Source organism: Spermophilus citellus (genome assembly GCF_964194105.1).
Source record: "Spermophilus citellus genome assembly, chromosome: 3".
Lineage (NCBI taxonomy): Eukaryota > Metazoa > Chordata > Mammalia > Rodentia > Sciuridae > Spermophilus > Spermophilus citellus.
This window is the reverse complement of record NC_138184.1, coordinates 35,595,133-35,611,984: the sequence shown is the minus strand read 5'-3', so window position 1 is coordinate 35,611,984 and position 16,852 is coordinate 35,595,133. Positions and strand designations below refer to the sequence as shown.

At 39.9% G+C, this 16,852-nt stretch overlaps 1 protein-coding gene across 9 annotated transcripts in view; it reads left to right on the top strand.

Moving 5' to 3' along the window:
* Positions 1 to 16,852, top strand: part of LRRC3B (leucine rich repeat containing 3B) — an 82,951-nt gene that overhangs the window by 43,946 nt on the left and 22,153 nt on the right. Inside the window, exons 3-4 of one of the 9 annotated variants that reach the window (XM_081286436.1) lie at positions 9,936 to 10,124; positions 10,867 to 10,935. The exons of 7 other annotated variants lie outside the window; for them this stretch is intronic. The gene's annotated coding sequence lies outside the window, so the exon portion shown is untranslated. The remainder of the gene's footprint in view (positions 1 to 9,935; positions 10,125 to 10,866; positions 10,936 to 16,852) is intronic. One more of the 9 variants, XM_081286435.1, reaches the window with a different exon arrangement.

The window sequence follows — 16,852 nt, the reverse complement described above, 5'->3', positions numbered from 1 at the left end:
AAAAAGCAACTAAATAAATAAATAAAATTTCATTGCAGCATTATATATGTTTATTTGACTTAGCATTGTTTTGGACCTAACCTTAATTTTTTCACAAATAATGTTTTAGACATATATTTTTATAATAATTAGACAATGGAGGACATATCTGAGTTGCAGTTAAATACTGAAAATAAATAAATGGACATCCTCTCTTTAGAAATCTATGTTGGGGTTACAGAGAGTATTAAGTTTTTGTTTTGTTTTGTTTTCCCCCAGCATAAATAAGAGAATTGGAAAGCATTTGTTCCACAGTGTGGGCTCTGAGAAATGACTAGACTCTTCTGAGAGGTTGAAAACTCAGTGGCGGTGAAGACTACAACAGAGCCAGAAGAGTTTGCTAAAGCAAGTGGTTGGGCATGAGGCTAGAGAGGTTAGTAACCCTCTAGGGTCAGGAATCTTTTGAGGCCATGAAATTGCCCTATAGCTCACTAAGGGATCCACGGAAAGACTTCAAGGAGGGTTATAAAGAGGCATTTACTTTAATGTCATTTACCAGAAACTTTGCTTTAATGGAGTCCCATGGTACTAGAATGCACATTTAGGTTCTATAATTTCCTATGTCATTCTGTAGGAATGGGGCCCCAAGAAAAGTGGAATCTGCTATTAGGGATATTTTAAGTTTACAGAGGACTGCTGTTGTCTTCCTAACGTAATGGCCTCGAATCCTTTTGTTTGTTGTTGTTTGTCTTTACAACAAAATGAGTAAATAATGTGGTTGAACATTTGGAAAACACAGAAAAGTGAATAAATCACTCTATTATAGGCAGCTATGTACAGTTACCATTTTAATGTATGACCCTCTGACTCCTTTTCAGTGCATACAGATTGCAAAGTTTTGCAGGATAATGTCTGAAAGGACTTCCAAAAGTCTATTTTATACCATGTAGTCTTTAGTAGAAAAGTTTCCATGTTTTCCATCTGACAGCTAAAGAACCCTGGGGAGCCATGGATTAATTACAGATGTCCTCAAATCCACGTGCATATCACACATCTACAGACTGAACAAACTAATATCACACCCATGTTCAACCATTGGGTAAGTGTGCAAAGATGCTGTTCCTTGGGATCAATGAATGCCAATTCATTCAAAAATCCTACTGAATTTGGAGTCACTTGCTGCCATTTTTTTTCTTCAGTCAATGAACTTTGCATAAGTTCAACTATTTTATGTTAAGAGCAAATGTGCTGATGTTCCAAAGGGTCCTGTGTGTGTGATGGCGAAAGAAACATAGGATGAGAGCATGACTTGTGGAGTCACTGCTGTTTCCACATCACACTTGAGTGCCCTTAGAGTTTTCTTTTTAGCTTTTTTTCTTAAAGAGAAGCAAACTGCTGACACTGTTGGGTGGTCCTTCTTCTTGTTGAATCAACAAACCTGAACTGCCTTCCCTATATCCAAGAAATGACATTTTCTTTTTTTTTTAGAGAGAGAGAGAGAGAGAGAGAGAGAGAGAGAGAGAGAGAGAGTTTTTAAATATTTATTTTTTAGTTTTCGGCGGACACAACATCTTTGTTTGTATGTGGTGCTGAGGATAGAACCCGGGCTGCACGCATGCCAGGCAAGCGCGCTACTGCTTGAGCTACAATCCCAGCCCAAGAAATGACATTTTCAATTCCTCAAGCAAAAAGCATTCTCAAAATGTATGAGTGTCTGTAAAATAAGTTGCTGATGATGATTACCTTTTCACTCGAGGACCCAAAGAGTCAGGTAGCTGAATCCATATTCACTAATTGCTTGATTCTTATTGTTTAAGATTTACTCTCTTAGTGTGTGTGTGTGTGTGTGTAAGAATATATATAAGAAATATATAATATATATAAATATAATAATATTATATTATTTATATATATAATCTGTCCTTATGAAGAGAGTCAACCAATAACTTGGAAAATAAAACAGATTTCCTATTTGCCATTATAAAAAATAAAACTATTTCACACTTCATTACTTTCTCTCTCCAAAGCTGAATCTTCTCACAGTCATTCAGTTGCTAGTGAAAGGGATTTCTTGGATTTTTCCGTCAGTGGGATGTGCTAACAGATAACCCTTCCATGCTGATTATTTCCTTTTAGATTATTTTGATTTGGTTTGTTTTGATTTTGGTTTGCTTCCTTGGGGCTGGGGGAACTGCCCCCCAGGTGAAAGATCAAAGCCTCCTCATTCATTTCATCAGTTTCCAATTTTAATCACATTTGCTTGAGCTGACTAAATGTGCTTCCTCCTCTCAGTCCTGGTTTGCTTTTTTCTTCTTAAGTAATTTGAATTGATGCTCCTAATGCTTTCTGGTCCTGATTGAGTTTACTATCAGTTAAAGCTCCGCATTCTGATCATTTCTCTCCTTTGTTCCGTTTGTTTTTATCCTGCATGTGCTGCTAATGAATCTGCTTTTTTTCATCACAGAAAAAGATGAGAGGGTGATTCAGGAAAGGTACATCTCCTGGTGGATGCTCAGTTACAAAGAGAAGCAGTCTCCTAGAACAGGGGCACACTTAATGGTGTATTTCCCAGAATGACTGAGAGGTTTGGTTTTCAGTGCTGACCCCTTCCTCCTCCCCTGCTGTTTGCTGGGTTACAGTACAACCTTCATTGCAGAATGATTTTGGACTCGAGATCATATCCATTCTGCCACTTGCATCCCTGGGAAAATTATTTCTTCTTCTTCTTCTTCTTTGAGCCTTGGGTTTTAAAAAATCTATAAAGTGAAGCAAATTATCTGCCCAGGTTGTTTGGGAATCCCATGAAAGACTTCATGTGCTATAAAAAACTGTCAAGAATTATTACTGTATCAAAGGTTTTATTAACAAGCCGAAGGCAAAAGTCATTTCTTCCTTCATTATAGAGAACAATGGTGAGTCCAGATAGGAATCTCCAGTTCTAAGAACTGTGTGACCTTGAGCAAGTTACTTGACTTCCACGTGTCTCAACTGCCTCAAGCACAATGTAAAGATAATCATAATCATGCCACTAGTAGGTCAGGAGAATGAAAAGCAATACTCTACATAGAAATTTCATGGAGTATTGGGCACCTAGTAAAAATCCGAGAACCATTAAGGGCTTTATTATTACATATGAAGAAATCAAGAAGAATTTTGATGTTTTAGTTCTTTCATTCAAAGTAAGTTCACTGCATGTTATACCACGCATGACACTGTGCTCAGCACTGTGCTCAGACATGGGCACCATCACCTTCTTAGGTATCTTACAAAAATAATCTTATATAGAGAGTGATCAAGACTAGCTTCATTTTGCAGATGATATTGAAGCTCAGAACATGAAACATGCTCAGAATATAAGGCTAATTATTTTAACCAGACCAACACTCAAGGCCTTCAGATTTCTCTGCTAGAGTACTTCCTTTTATGTTTGCAGATTTGATGTTGATGGCCTTCCCTGATAGAAAACTCCCAGAAAGGACAAGAATTAAAATGTTACAGATTTTAAACACAGGATCTATGAAGCTGATAGAAAATTGAAAACATACAAAGTAACAAGGACTCATTGCTAAGCTCATTTTAAACACATTTCCACATTTCAAACACCATGGTATTCTGTGCACCTCCTTTTCACCCCCAGCTCAGGCCTCAGCCAGTTGAATCAGACTTGAAACAGTAGTAGGCATTCATCCTCCAAAACACCTGCTTTGGGTTAAGCAATTCAGTCATTCTTCATGTTTCAATTAAAAGGAAAAATATTGAATATATAAATATCAAATATGTACATATAAGTATGTCTATGTATACATTTTACATATTATAAATATTGACTTTGTATATACATACATGTTTGTATATGGGTGGGTGTATATCCTCAGGCAATATTAGTCTTTTAAGTGTAATTCTTAAGATTAAAATTGAGTCCTTTTTAGGGGGGAAGATGAAATGCATTTAAAAGATAATTTTGATTTTTCAAAAGGCAAAACAGAAGACATCAAGAAGAGATATCCAGCATTTAATTATATGATATTCTAGAACTCATAGATTTGGGGGTGGGGGTAGGAGAAGTGGAGATAAATAGCTTGCAACAAGCCACCCACTGTTTCCAGCCTGATTTGTTATTATTTTCATCTGAGTTGCTAGTTTAGTTCTTAATTATTTAATAAGAGCTGGTTATGATACAAGATATGGACATTTCCTCCAATAATTTCAAGTTAATTTTAGTGAATCAAGAAAAGTAGACTTTTCACATGGGTGATAACACTCGGAAAACCACCTGCCTTTTGAGAAAGATTATTAGGTGCATACTACACCTCCCAGAAGTTCATACTCAGTTTCTGCTCTTATTCAGGCTAAGGATACTACCATTTCTATTATTAAACTTAAATTCCCAAATTTATTATCTATTGTTCATCAACAACTTTAACCTAAGGCCCAAATCTACTGCTAAATTGGAATAGCTAAGTAACTGCTCAAGATTTTTAAATTCACTATTGTTTCTTTTCCCCTTGAAGACATTTCTAATAGACTGTATTCACATCTTTCTGGAACATCTTTATTCTGAAATATTTCTGTAGCATGCTTTTTTGTGGGGACCACATTTTGGAGAGTAGCAATATTTTTAGCACTCTGCTAGAGTGGCTGTACAAAATGACCCTTTGAGATCAGCAAGGCCTCACATGAGATGAGGAGGCTGGTGGCCAGCTAGTTTAACCATTGTTCCCTAGTCCATTTGGTAGCATCTAGGGATTCAAATGATAGCCTTGGCAAATGCCAGTATGGCCATATGAAATGAATCTTAGTGATTCTCTTGAGTAATCCAAGCAAAAGTCTGCAGCAGTAGAAAGCAATCACTTTTTTTTTTTGCACAACTGTCAAATCAAGAAAAATCAAAGTGTCCATAGATTGCTTTTATTTTTTCCTACGAATCATGTTCTTTTAGAAAGAGAGCATGTAATATCCAAACTGAGCTTATGCAGACTTTATTTTTCATATCCTAAGTTTTTCAGTTCAAGCTCCACTGATCATAGTGCTGTGCCTTTAAAAGAGATAGTTTATGTGAGATGAAAACCCAGTGACTGAAGAAGCAAAATATGGGAGATGTGTAGATAGGAAGAAAAAAATGGCATCAGAGGTGAGTCATAGAGCAATGAGAACTTATTTCTAATAGGTTTTCTCTGCTGCTTGGGAGAGGTTAAGGAACAGACTTCAAGTAGGACATTACAATCAGATAGGGTAGACACAAATATCTACATTGAGGGCTTGCCTGTTTCACACCCATTCTCAATCTGTAAAATTGAAGAGAATATTCCAGTGGTTCAGTCCCCTGGCATAGGATGGAGTAGAAATTGGCGCCCTCAGTCTTGCTTCCTGGTACAGGTCTCCTTGGCTACCCTTCATTCTCCTATGAGATCCCTAGGAGGTCCAGCTGCTACCTCAAATGGCCTCCACCCCTCCATTCAGAGGTCTGAATGAAATCAGTCAGCTCTAGGAGCACTTATCAGGGTAGCCACAGGAATTGGTGAGAGATACTCACCCTTTCCACTTTACTCTTGAGTTTATTGTTCCTGAAGTTGGTCCCTGAGATGCATACTACACTAGAAAGCTAAGCAGGCTCCGGGAGGCCCAATCTCATCCCCTGACCTAGTGTAGAATGAAAATAACAAATAATAAATAAATACCATGGAGACAAATGTGAGATTGGAACTAAGTCAATCCCATGATCTGACAGAAGTCATTTAAACCAAGCATTCTCTGCATTTTACAGGAGAGGGGTGTGAGGTTAGTTTTGGATTAATCATGTAGCACAATCAGACAAGCGGAGATGACTTGCATCACCTTCCAGAGCTAATTCGTGGAGAAGAGCCTTGTGAAGTCTGTGGGAGGTCATGCAATCTCCAATTCAACAGGTTAATTATAATATTCCACAAATATTTTTGGTCATGCTGTCATAGGACAAAAGCAAAACATGTACTTAGGCGTGTGAAAAGCATTAAAATGAAATTAAATGAACTAAAATAAAACGTTAGCTTTGCTAATTTAGCCAGATCAAAATAAAGCAAAATATTGGCATTATGCAAATGACTTAGTACTTGGCTTCTAATCTTGTTTTCTTATAAAAATGAAAGATGTTCTTTAAAATTTTCAAATGGATTATATATTTCAAAACAACTTTTCTCAAAGAATAAAAACATTCTATTAGTTTCTTCAAATTGTTACTGTTAAAAATCTTAAGTTCTTCCTGGAAGCAGGGCCCATGTAACTTTTTTAGTCTTAGCACCTAGCAGAGGGCTTGACATTCAGTAAATATAAAATAATAAATGTTTTTAGATGACCGAATGGATTTGTAAATTCCTTCTAAACATCACAACCTGGAAATTCCACAAGTAACTAAATCTGAGCATATCTAAAATGAATTTGGCCTTGCCCTTTCCTTACCTGTTCCAACCCACAACCTCCTTCTACCATCTTTTCTTTCTCAGTGAAGAGTCACCCAGCCAAACACCTGGGTGTCAAGGTGATGTCTCTCCTGAATATTTCTCAAATAACAGGTTCTACACATGAGTAAAAAAATGAATTCAAAGTGGTTTTTTTTACATTAGACTATTTTGCTGATGTTCTGTGACTTGACTTGAAATGGTTGGAAACAGCAGGAGGTAGATAGCACAAGCAGAAAGGACAAAGAATCCTTCTCCCAAGATTTCCTAGTCTTTGGCCTTTGTTTTCTATTGTACCTTAGCATTGTCTTCCCTGGGTGGTTCTTACCACCTGATTTCTACAGCAAGTAAATAGATACCTGTACAGATAAGCAGGTGTCAGTTGTAGAAAATTTTGTGACTTTCCTAAAATACAATGGATACCATGTACACAGAGCCAGTGATTTCTTAAAATCAGGTCTTCATGACAGTCAGTGTCTGAGATACCTTGATCCGATAACTTCCAACTAGAAGGGTGAGTCAGTCCCATGCCATCAGTCTTGGGTCTTAGCAGTAGCTCTAAGAGCCACATCCCCCTTCCTGCAGCACTTGCTACCTTCAGGCAGACACTCAATCTGCCAACTACCCACTGTCTTCCTGACGCTCCAGAGAAAGAGAGGGTGGGAAAAGAGGCTGGTGGCATGGAAACAATTAATTCTCAACTTCTTTCAGTTTGCTCAGAATATTCCAAGCTGTGTGAAGAAGCCCCAGCAAGTGTTGTTTCCATTTTTGCCAAACAGTGTGTGAAACTGGATGTTTGACAATGGTATTGTTAAAAAAAAAATTAATTGGAATATTTGTTTTTTCTTGCATTGTTGAATATATGTGTGTGTATGTAGTTGAATATATGCAACATAGATATACACACAGATGACAAGATAACACTCTTGTACCAAATAATCACATAAAAATCATAGTTAATAGAACGAATTTTTGGATTTTATATTTCTAAGAGAAGATGATATAAAATGTTTTAATGTTTGTTTCTTGAGGGAAAACTAGTGGCTATTTTAAGATGTGTCCTTTCCTATTATTGGTGGTGAAACATGTCACTGCTCTTATGAGATAATGGAAATAGTTAGCAAATATAAGGTGGCAGTCCTAGATCAGCCCTTGGTTTATTTCATCTCTAAACTTTGCGTGTCTGTCCAGCATGGTTTGGAAAATGGAAGTCCAAGCCTCATTGCAGATACACCGTGGGTGGATGTAAAAGATGGAGGTATTCGTGCTTCAAAATCACAATGTAAAGCAGGAGTCAGGTGATGTGTCACTGTCAAACTGGAACAGCGCTAGCCTCAGGGTAGATATCAGCCTAGAGAAAGCATGCGTTCTCATTCTGGCTTCATCATTCACTAGATGTAAAGGCAAGTCATCAATGTCCTCATCTGCAAAATGGAAATAACGTTCCTCCTTCGTCACCAGGACATTGAGTAATCAAAATAATAATAATAATAATATGTTTGAAGTACTGTGCAAGTCGTATATTTATGTTAAAAAATACACTAATCATCAAGGAAGCCATGTTTTCCTCCAGGGAGAAGAAATGAGGGTTAACATTGAATACACTGGTGCTATGTGATGCAGAGTGCTCTTGCCATAAACTTCCCCATAAGTGGGAATCTGAGGGAGGTCCAGCCAGCAATTGGCAGTGGTCACAAGGCTGGACAAGAGGCATTTTTGTGAAGCAGGCATTTGCCTTCCATGGAGCTAACCCAGCTGCCAGGGACAAGCTCTTCCAGCCTAGTCCTGGCCCAGTCTGGAAGGGTGGCAGGGTATATGTGAGGAAGACGTGGGCTATATGAGTCAAAGTAGAGTGGCCAGTGGGCCAGTTGTTGGGGGATACTGGAAACACCCTGGTGCCAATGCAATAGACACTTGAAGGATATTTAGGTCATATGGGGATGATAATGTCAAAATTCCAAAGAAGCATATTGTGTGCATGTAACACATTAATAGCCAAAGTTGAGCTGCCAATATGGCAAGTAGCCGCATTGGGATTTTTAAGTCATTTTAGGTATGTATAAAAATCTAAGAGCCTTCTTGGTGAAGCTTGTAAACATCTGGCAGAGGTAGTAAAGTTCTTGGTCCGAGTCCATGCCAGAGGAATCAGATTTTGCACCCTGGGGAGTGTCCACACCCAGAGCCAGGGACTACTGAAGTCATATGAGAAACATGATCCTGGCATTCGAAGCTTTCCCTGGAAGAGGGATTAGAAAAGTACCACAGTTGGGGGACATAAAATCGTAGATGCACAGGACCAGACATAAAAATGAGTTAGGAGGATATCCAATACCCAATTCATATTCTGTTGAAGGTTATTACAAAGCCTTTGAGAGGAAGGAGGAAATAAAGGCTCTCTGTGAGGAAGAGTTATGAGTTTTTTCCCCATGAGAAAAATATGTTCCTTTCCTGTTGTTTCTTATTGGGGAAAAAAAAAAAGAAAGTGAAAATTGGAATTACTCTAAGAAGATCAGGTCTTCCTATAATATTTGGGTGGACTCCGTTTGACAACAAGCCTACTATTACTGAAACAAATCCAAACACATTTGATGACAAACTGGCTCAATGGATGTAGCATGGTTTTATTGGCATTGGGTAGCTGTCACCTGGGTAACTAGAACCATTCATTCACTCGTTCACTCGGTTATTTATTCAGTTATCCAAATGTTTGAACGGGGAGGTACAAAATCCTCAAGGTAGAACATTCTGTCACTGTAGGAGCTTCTGTAGGTAAAGTGATGGCAACTGGAGTGGTCTTTTCAGCTTGTATATCAATTTTATTTCACTTCTTTGACCAAAACCCAGTCGTTTCTCATCATGTTTAGAATAAAATCTCAACCCTCTCTCATGGTCTTGGAGGATCTCTGTGACCTAACCACTGCTGATCTCTCTCCAAACCTGTCTTTCCCACGGTGTTCCTGCCCACTGTGCTTCGGTCACAATGGACATTCCTCTCTTCTTCAAAAAAGTGGAGGGTCCTCAGGGTCTTGGCACATGCTGTTCCTTCTGTTCCCCTCACTGTCTTCATAAACTATGTGTGCTCACTTTTCTCACTTCTCTGCTCACGTTACCACTTCAGAGATGCTCCTAGTAACCCTTTTATCTGAAATACCACCATTCTCACACCACCACATGTTCCATCTTCTCCACTATTCTACTTTGCAGTTCTTGTGTTCTGATGTTTATTTATTTATTTATATGTTTGTATCCTGTCTCCCCTTCCCTCTTCCACCAGAATATAGAGCTTTATGAGGGCAGGGAACCACACTGTCATAATCACTGCTATGTGGGGAATAGTACCTAGCACACAGAAGGCTCAGAAGAAAATATCTGTCACTTGAGCAAATGAATGAAGGAGCAAGGGATTGAGGTGGGGAAAGCAAATATGAAGGAGACTGTGGAATCTCTAAGCTTCAGTTTGTCCATCAGCCACCACCCCATCCTCTGTAGAGCTTATTTGCATTTTTACTTCAATCTGCAAAGGAAGATGTGAATCAGTGCAGTAGGGCTGGGCTGGAGCCTGAGATTCTGCACTTCTAAGAGTCACTGAAGCGAAGTTGATGCTGCTGGTCCACAGGCCAGGGGAGGAGAGGAGCTACACAGCCCACCCCATGCACAGAGCACTTCCCAGCCCCTCACCCCTCACCTCCTCCCCTCATCTTTGGGTCTCAGGTGAGTCAATGAAAGGAAAGCCTGGCTAGGGGAGAGTGCAGCATGAATCACCTGTCCCCAGGGCAGCTAAGAAGGATTCACCCCAGTTAGCTCTCCTAAGCATGCATTTCACGCTGTTGGGATTTTAACAGTTACTGAAGGTCACAGAAGCTATAAAACAGCAAAACCCAGACTACTTGGAATTCTGGGATTTGCATTTTTTGACTGCATTCATTTGAAAAAACAAAAGCCTGGTTTTTCCAGGTTTTATTTTACATTCCAAAAGGAAAAGAAAACACTTGTCCTGGTTCCTCCAACGTCCTCTTAAAGTTACATAGTCTCAGTTCCCGAGTCATCTTTACTAAAGAGACAAATGACCTAAGAGCTTTTTTATTCGGATAGCTCCTTGATGGATTTTGATGTCAATTCATAAAGAGTTATTTATTATCCTTTTCACTCTGTTTCTACCAAGAGTGGAAAAAAGACAATCCCTTTGACAGTCTGGCGATGTATTATCACCAGTGCTAGTAGCAGGGTTGGCAAATTTCTTAAACAGCTCAAAGTTGCAGAGTAGCCACTGGGATGTAATGGTGGGAAGTCTTTCCCAGTATAAATTAAGAACTGTGTCAGATAGCATTAGGTATCCTGTGCCATCTTTTCACAGAACAAGAAAGTAGCTTCTCTCTGTGTTTGACTTATAAATAGCAGGTGAAGACTAAAGAAGACACAGGAAAGAGCTCACAGTCTTGCTTTCATTCCATAGATGAGTTCACAGAAGCCTAGAGCAGTTGGATCATCTGCCCATCATCATACTGCAGAACTAAGACTGCTGGTCAGTGAGCCTCAAGCCTTCTTTCTCTTTTATTGTCACTAATATTTATTTATTTATTTATTCATTCACTTATTTATTGTTGCTAATATTTAGAAACAGGAATTCTCTGTCACATGAGCAGGTGGGGGCCACCTTCCTATCTGATGTCTAGTCTCTGTTATGAAGACAGGGGCTCTCTGTTGCATTTATTTCTGCATCCATCACTCCTTATTCAGTACCTGGCATATAGTAGGTTCCAAATAAATGTCTTATTAATGAATGAATGTCATTGCTATTTGCTAAGAGGAGTATTACATATTACATTTTCTGCTTTTGTTGACATTTTCTTGTACGTTTTTATTGTTCTTTCACGTTTAAACATAGTTAACATCATGTCAGTCTCTTTGAATCACACTAAACTATATTAACAAACATAATTGTGGGTATAGATTATGTGGGGGAAAACTTGTAGTTGTAACAGAGAAATTATATTAGAAAACTAAGGTTAAATTAAATTTACTTATTAAACATATTAGTACATACGAAATCCCTCTTCCTTGCAGTATGATGGAAAGGAATAGACATAAACCCCTCAATTTCTTCTCAGCAGGAAACATTTGTCCATAATACTTAAGAGCTCAGTCTCTGGTGTTGGCAAATCTAGATCAAAATCCAGGTTTTCAACTAATTTAAGTAAGCTTCTCTGAACCTTGATTTTCTCATCTGTGAAAGGGGATGTCAACGGTTGATAGTTTCCAGGGTAGCTCTGAAAGTACAATGGAGGATGAACTGTGTTGACAGCACCGTGTCCAAAGTAAGGGCTAAGTAAGTGTCAGCCACTCCCATCACAATCGTTGTTCTCATCACTACATCATCATTAAAGTCCATCACTGTGTGAGAGGAGCCACCAGCTGTTGATGGGCCTTGGATATAAACACAAGCATTTCTGAAATAAGTAAAGGCTCTTGAATTGAATGTTTAAACAAAATAATTCATTTAATAAGTCAGGATATGCAATGTGTTTACCAGATTTGGTAGTTAACTAGATCCATTTTACACTGTAGCCAAGTTAAACAGTTAACCCCTAATCCCTTCTCAGACAGGACTTGGCAGGAGCTTTGAAGCCAGCCCCTCCTCTAGTGCAACTCGGGCATTTCATCTTCCTTTTGCTCTCCTTACACAGAACCCAGGACCGAGAGCTTCTCCACATGTGGCTTGCATGTCATTATTGCCTCTGTCTCCTCAGCAAACTCTCAATTTACCCTCTTTCCCCTTTGCTTCCTCTCCCCTCCACCACCCCCACTCCCGGGGGCACACACATGTTGTCACCTGCACCAGAAAACTTCTTTGGTTGCTTTTTGTCAAGTGGCCTGGTTTACTGAGAAACCACCTTCCCTTTTGCTTTTGTTCCTGGGGGGAAAAGCTCTTTCTTTTCCTTCCAGGAAGTCCTGTCATTGAGACCGTATAATATCTTTCCTGGCCAAGTGCCACAAGGATGATAGTCCCTAGCCCAAAACCACAAGCTTCCTTTGGAGGTGGCTAGTGTTCACTTTGAAGCCCACCAGACCTCCCCACAGCTTCAAGGTCCTCACATGGTGGGTGGCATGGCCCCAGCAGGATTCCTCTACCCCTTCCCACTGTGTATGTGGAAGTTCAGCCCCAGCACATTAAGTGTCAGAAGATTGCTGTTTTTCTTCCCTCTGCTCCAATTAGCTTTCTAGTTCCTGTTTCACTCTTCCCTTGTGTTTGCTCAAAACAATGCAAGATCTGAGATTTCCTAATTTACACTGTGTTTCTCTACTTGGGCATTCTGCAGCGTGTGAGAATAACAGACAAAAACAATCCCGTCTCCATTTTTATACCAGTTCCACCCAGGCAGCTCAACTCTGAGGTCCGTTGTATTCTAGCCATGTTTAGTGGCAGTACATGCTGGGACTTCCAGGACACCGTTTAACAGTAGAGGTTCAGAAAGGGCAGGACCAGGGAAAGGGAGATCAGAGGTTATATGGGAGACATAGTAAACATGGTAAACACTGGCTCTCTACAGGATGGCATTTTAACACCACTTTTGTCTGATCTGTAGGGAACACTGTGGCAGCAGGAACTGGGATCTCCAGATGTTGCCAAAGCGAGATTTGACGTGCAGCTGGAACAGGATAGTCCCTGGGGGCACATCAGTTTAAGTCAAGCAGAAGCCCCAGAAAGGTCTATGGAAATGAAAAAGGGGATCAGAGGTTCATCTGTAAGGGATAGTGAGTGCATCAGAAATGAAAGCTATTTTCAAAGTCCTGGTGCAGTACAGAAATGGAAGCATCATGGCTGGGCAGACTCAGGGTACAACCTATTAGAACAGTGAAACCAATTCTGGACTCCATTCCTAAAATGGTACTTACTCAAAGCAGGACTGCTTCACTTCTCCATCCTGGCTGGCAGTGGACCTCCAGATTTCCATTTCTCCCAGCCTTGCTTGTTTATGCAGAACTGGGCTGCCCACTTCTACTGTGATATCTGCAGAACTTCTCAGGAGTACACCTGTGCTCTCACTTTATAGCACTTTGCTAGACAAATCTTGGTGCCAGATCTATGAGCTTTGCTCCTGAGCATCTTGATGTCTGATAGAGTCTGATCCTGAGACCATAGGGCTTGTTAAAATTTTCATGGGATCCTTTTGTCAGAGTCGTCTACTGTGGATTTGTCCCATTTCTGCTAGTGAATCAGCCAATTTAGATGATTGACTCAAGTTATCATCTAAATAACAATTTAGATGAACATTTTTTCATCTAAACAATTTCTTGAAAGCTCCCCATTTTCCTCTTTTGAAAAACAAAGCTTAGAACAGTCTAGCCCTCTCTATAAAGATTTTGCATTTTGTGATGGTGTCTATTGATCCAAGGGTGAAAGCAGATCATATGGAACCAGTCAGTCCCACTGGTTCCCATGAAATCAGGTCAGTCTTGATCTATGTGGCATTTAAAGGATGAAGAAGCATTAAGAATTAGGCAGGTTAGTCTGAAAATCAGATCTGACCTTGACAGTGGTATCTGCTATCTGTGGTGCTTACTTTTTTCTATCTCTTGTCTGACAATTCTGGTCCATTGTTTTAGCCCACTTATTAACTATCGTAGTAAGTAAATGGACTTAGTATTTCATTTTGTGCTGTTATATCAATATCTGGGCAATTTATAACAAACAGAAATTTATTGCTCATAATCCTGGGACCTGAGAAATCCAAAATCAAGGTGCTGGTTTCTAGTGATAGTCTTCCAGATACATCATCAGATGGTGGAAAGCAGAAGGGCAAAGAGATAAAAGAGGACCATAGTCTTCCTTTTAAATGACATTAATTTTACCCATGAGGGCCAAGACCTGTGGCCTACTCACATCTCACAGGTACATCATAACAACCTGTTATAATGGCAATTGAATTTCAGCATAGGTTTTGGAGGCTATAGATATTTAAACCATAGCACCGACTTTCTGCAAACATTTAACAGGTTAACAATGAACTCATTATTTACATGGCATCCATAACCCCAAGTTCACCAGGAGAGCCTCTCTGTTACTCTATTTCCCACACATATTAGAACATTTACAGTAATCAGATGTACCATGGATAAGGCCTTACATTTTTCTGAATCTTCTTTTCTTTAATCTGTGGAAGACTCTCAAGCTGTAACAGTGAGGATGGGCTCATAGTGCAGTAATAACAAATAAGCCCCAAATCTCAGAGGTCTTAAAGGACAAAAGTTTAGATCTCATTCATGTACTGTGTGCAGCATGGGTCAGTGATGGAATCTGCTTTTCCTAGTTACTCACTGACCTAGGAAGTAACTGAGAGGACGGGGGGAGTCTAAAGGGAGGCTTAAAACTCACTTAAGTTCTGTTCAGAATTCGCTAACCAAAGTGATGATGAAGCCACACCTAACTTCAAAGAGAGTAGGTGTGTTAGGTTTTTGTCACTGGTACAAAATATGGGGAGAATCAACTTAGAGGAGAAAAAATTATTTTGGCTCTCAGTTTCAGATGGTCAGTCCATGGTCAGCTGGTTCTAGTCCTTTGGCCCTGAAGGAAGGCGAATGTCATGGCAGAAGGGCTGAGGAAAGCAGTTCATTTCATAGAGGGCGGGAAGGAGAGAGAGAAAGAGGAAGAGACCAGGGATGAGATAAACCCTTCCAGGGTACACCACCTGCTCCCTCAGGCTAGGCCACAAATTCCGCCATTTCCACCTCGCCATAATGCTATGGATTCATCCATTGGTGAGGTCGGAGCTCTCATGGTCCAGTCACTATACAAAACCCCACCTCTGGATATTGCTGCACCAGGGACATGAGCACATGAGCCTTTGGGAGACACTGTAGATCCAAATCATAACAGTGGGGAAGGGCAGTCCTCCGTTTTCCAGAACAAATGGTGCTGAAAATTTTGTGAAGCACTGTAATGAGAACTCTACCCCTGGAAACATGCATGATAAACCCTAAGACCCTATAACACTATTCAAATGTAAGGTGGTGTTATCTCCTTTTTGAAAGAGCCAGGGCAAGGTCAGTATGGTGATGGATATATATGTACATATATATAACACCAGCTTTGTGCTGTTCTATTTTATGGCTATTCCTTAATTCTCTAAGTCACTTCAATTGATGGAAATTCCCTGTAATTCAAAAAGATCTTGGCTTCATGCATTTTCATTCACTGAGTACTTTCCTAGTTTATTCCTCTCAGACCTGGGGTCTAAATGCTGCATCTGTTCTAATGCCATTTGGTGATTCTGTAATGGACTCTGTGCAGATATGCTCTGTCAGTATCTTAGTCCAGTCTTGCTGTGCCTTTTATCTGATGACACACATTCTCTATGTTTTTATTACCAACAGTTCCCCTAGAAAGAAAACACCATGTTCTTAGGGTTAGCCAAAAGTTGCTCATTAATAGACCCAGTCCTGGTATGGGATATTTCCAGATCATATCCCTATGTTGCCCAAGTAAACTCCTTGTCTATTTCCTTTACTCCTCATTTCCAGTGCCATGATGTTTTCTTCTTTTCTACTTGTGGACCTAATTTGGGTGCCATAAATATTTTAGAAATATATAGTCATTACATCTTAGTGATCGGCTCCTTATGATAACTTCAACACTGCTTCTTTTAATATTTAATTTAAAACCTAGTATTTTTATTCAGTTTCCATTTGGATCATGCGTGACCTTTTTCTCTCCTGTGTTCTCCACCTCCTGGGTTTGCATTTCTTCTCTGATGCATTACTTAGCCTCTCTTCTTAAGGTATGCACCAACCTCACATGCAAAAGTAAATCTTCATCTTAGAAAAAAAAAAAAATAACAGCTTGTATGTCCCAAACAGAGTGAGCAAAAAAAGTTGTGACCACAAACTATTGCAAGTTGAGACACCAGGGCAGAATACTCTGATTTGATCTGCAAAAGGTTTATTGAGTACTCTTGGTTTTAATGTTTGTGGATAGGAGGGAAAGACTAGAGAGAGAGAGACCCAGCAAGAGCCTTGGCCTACCCCACAGGCAGCTCAGGATCTAGAATGACCCTCCAGATGTGCCCCGAATTGGGTTGCAATAGCCAGACCTTTTTCTTCCCCCACTGATCAGTCATGGGATGAGGGCTATTTCTAAAAACAAAGTGGCACTCCCCACAGGCAATCCCCAAAGGGGCTGAAACCTGAAAGCTCTCTGCTACCAGCACTTCCAGCAGCTAAGTCAAGCCCTTCAATGCAGGGGTCACTGGGTGGTGCCTCATAGTGTCTGCCACAAACAGAGCAGATTAGGAAACTGGTAGCTACAGTCCAACTCCTCCCTATCTCATAAACTCAGAGTGAAGAAGGCAATTCTGCCTAGCCCAGGGATCTATCCTCTCCCTGCCATTCATCCATGTTGCTGACAATGGACTTGACGGTCTTAATGCATTTTTTTGTTGCTT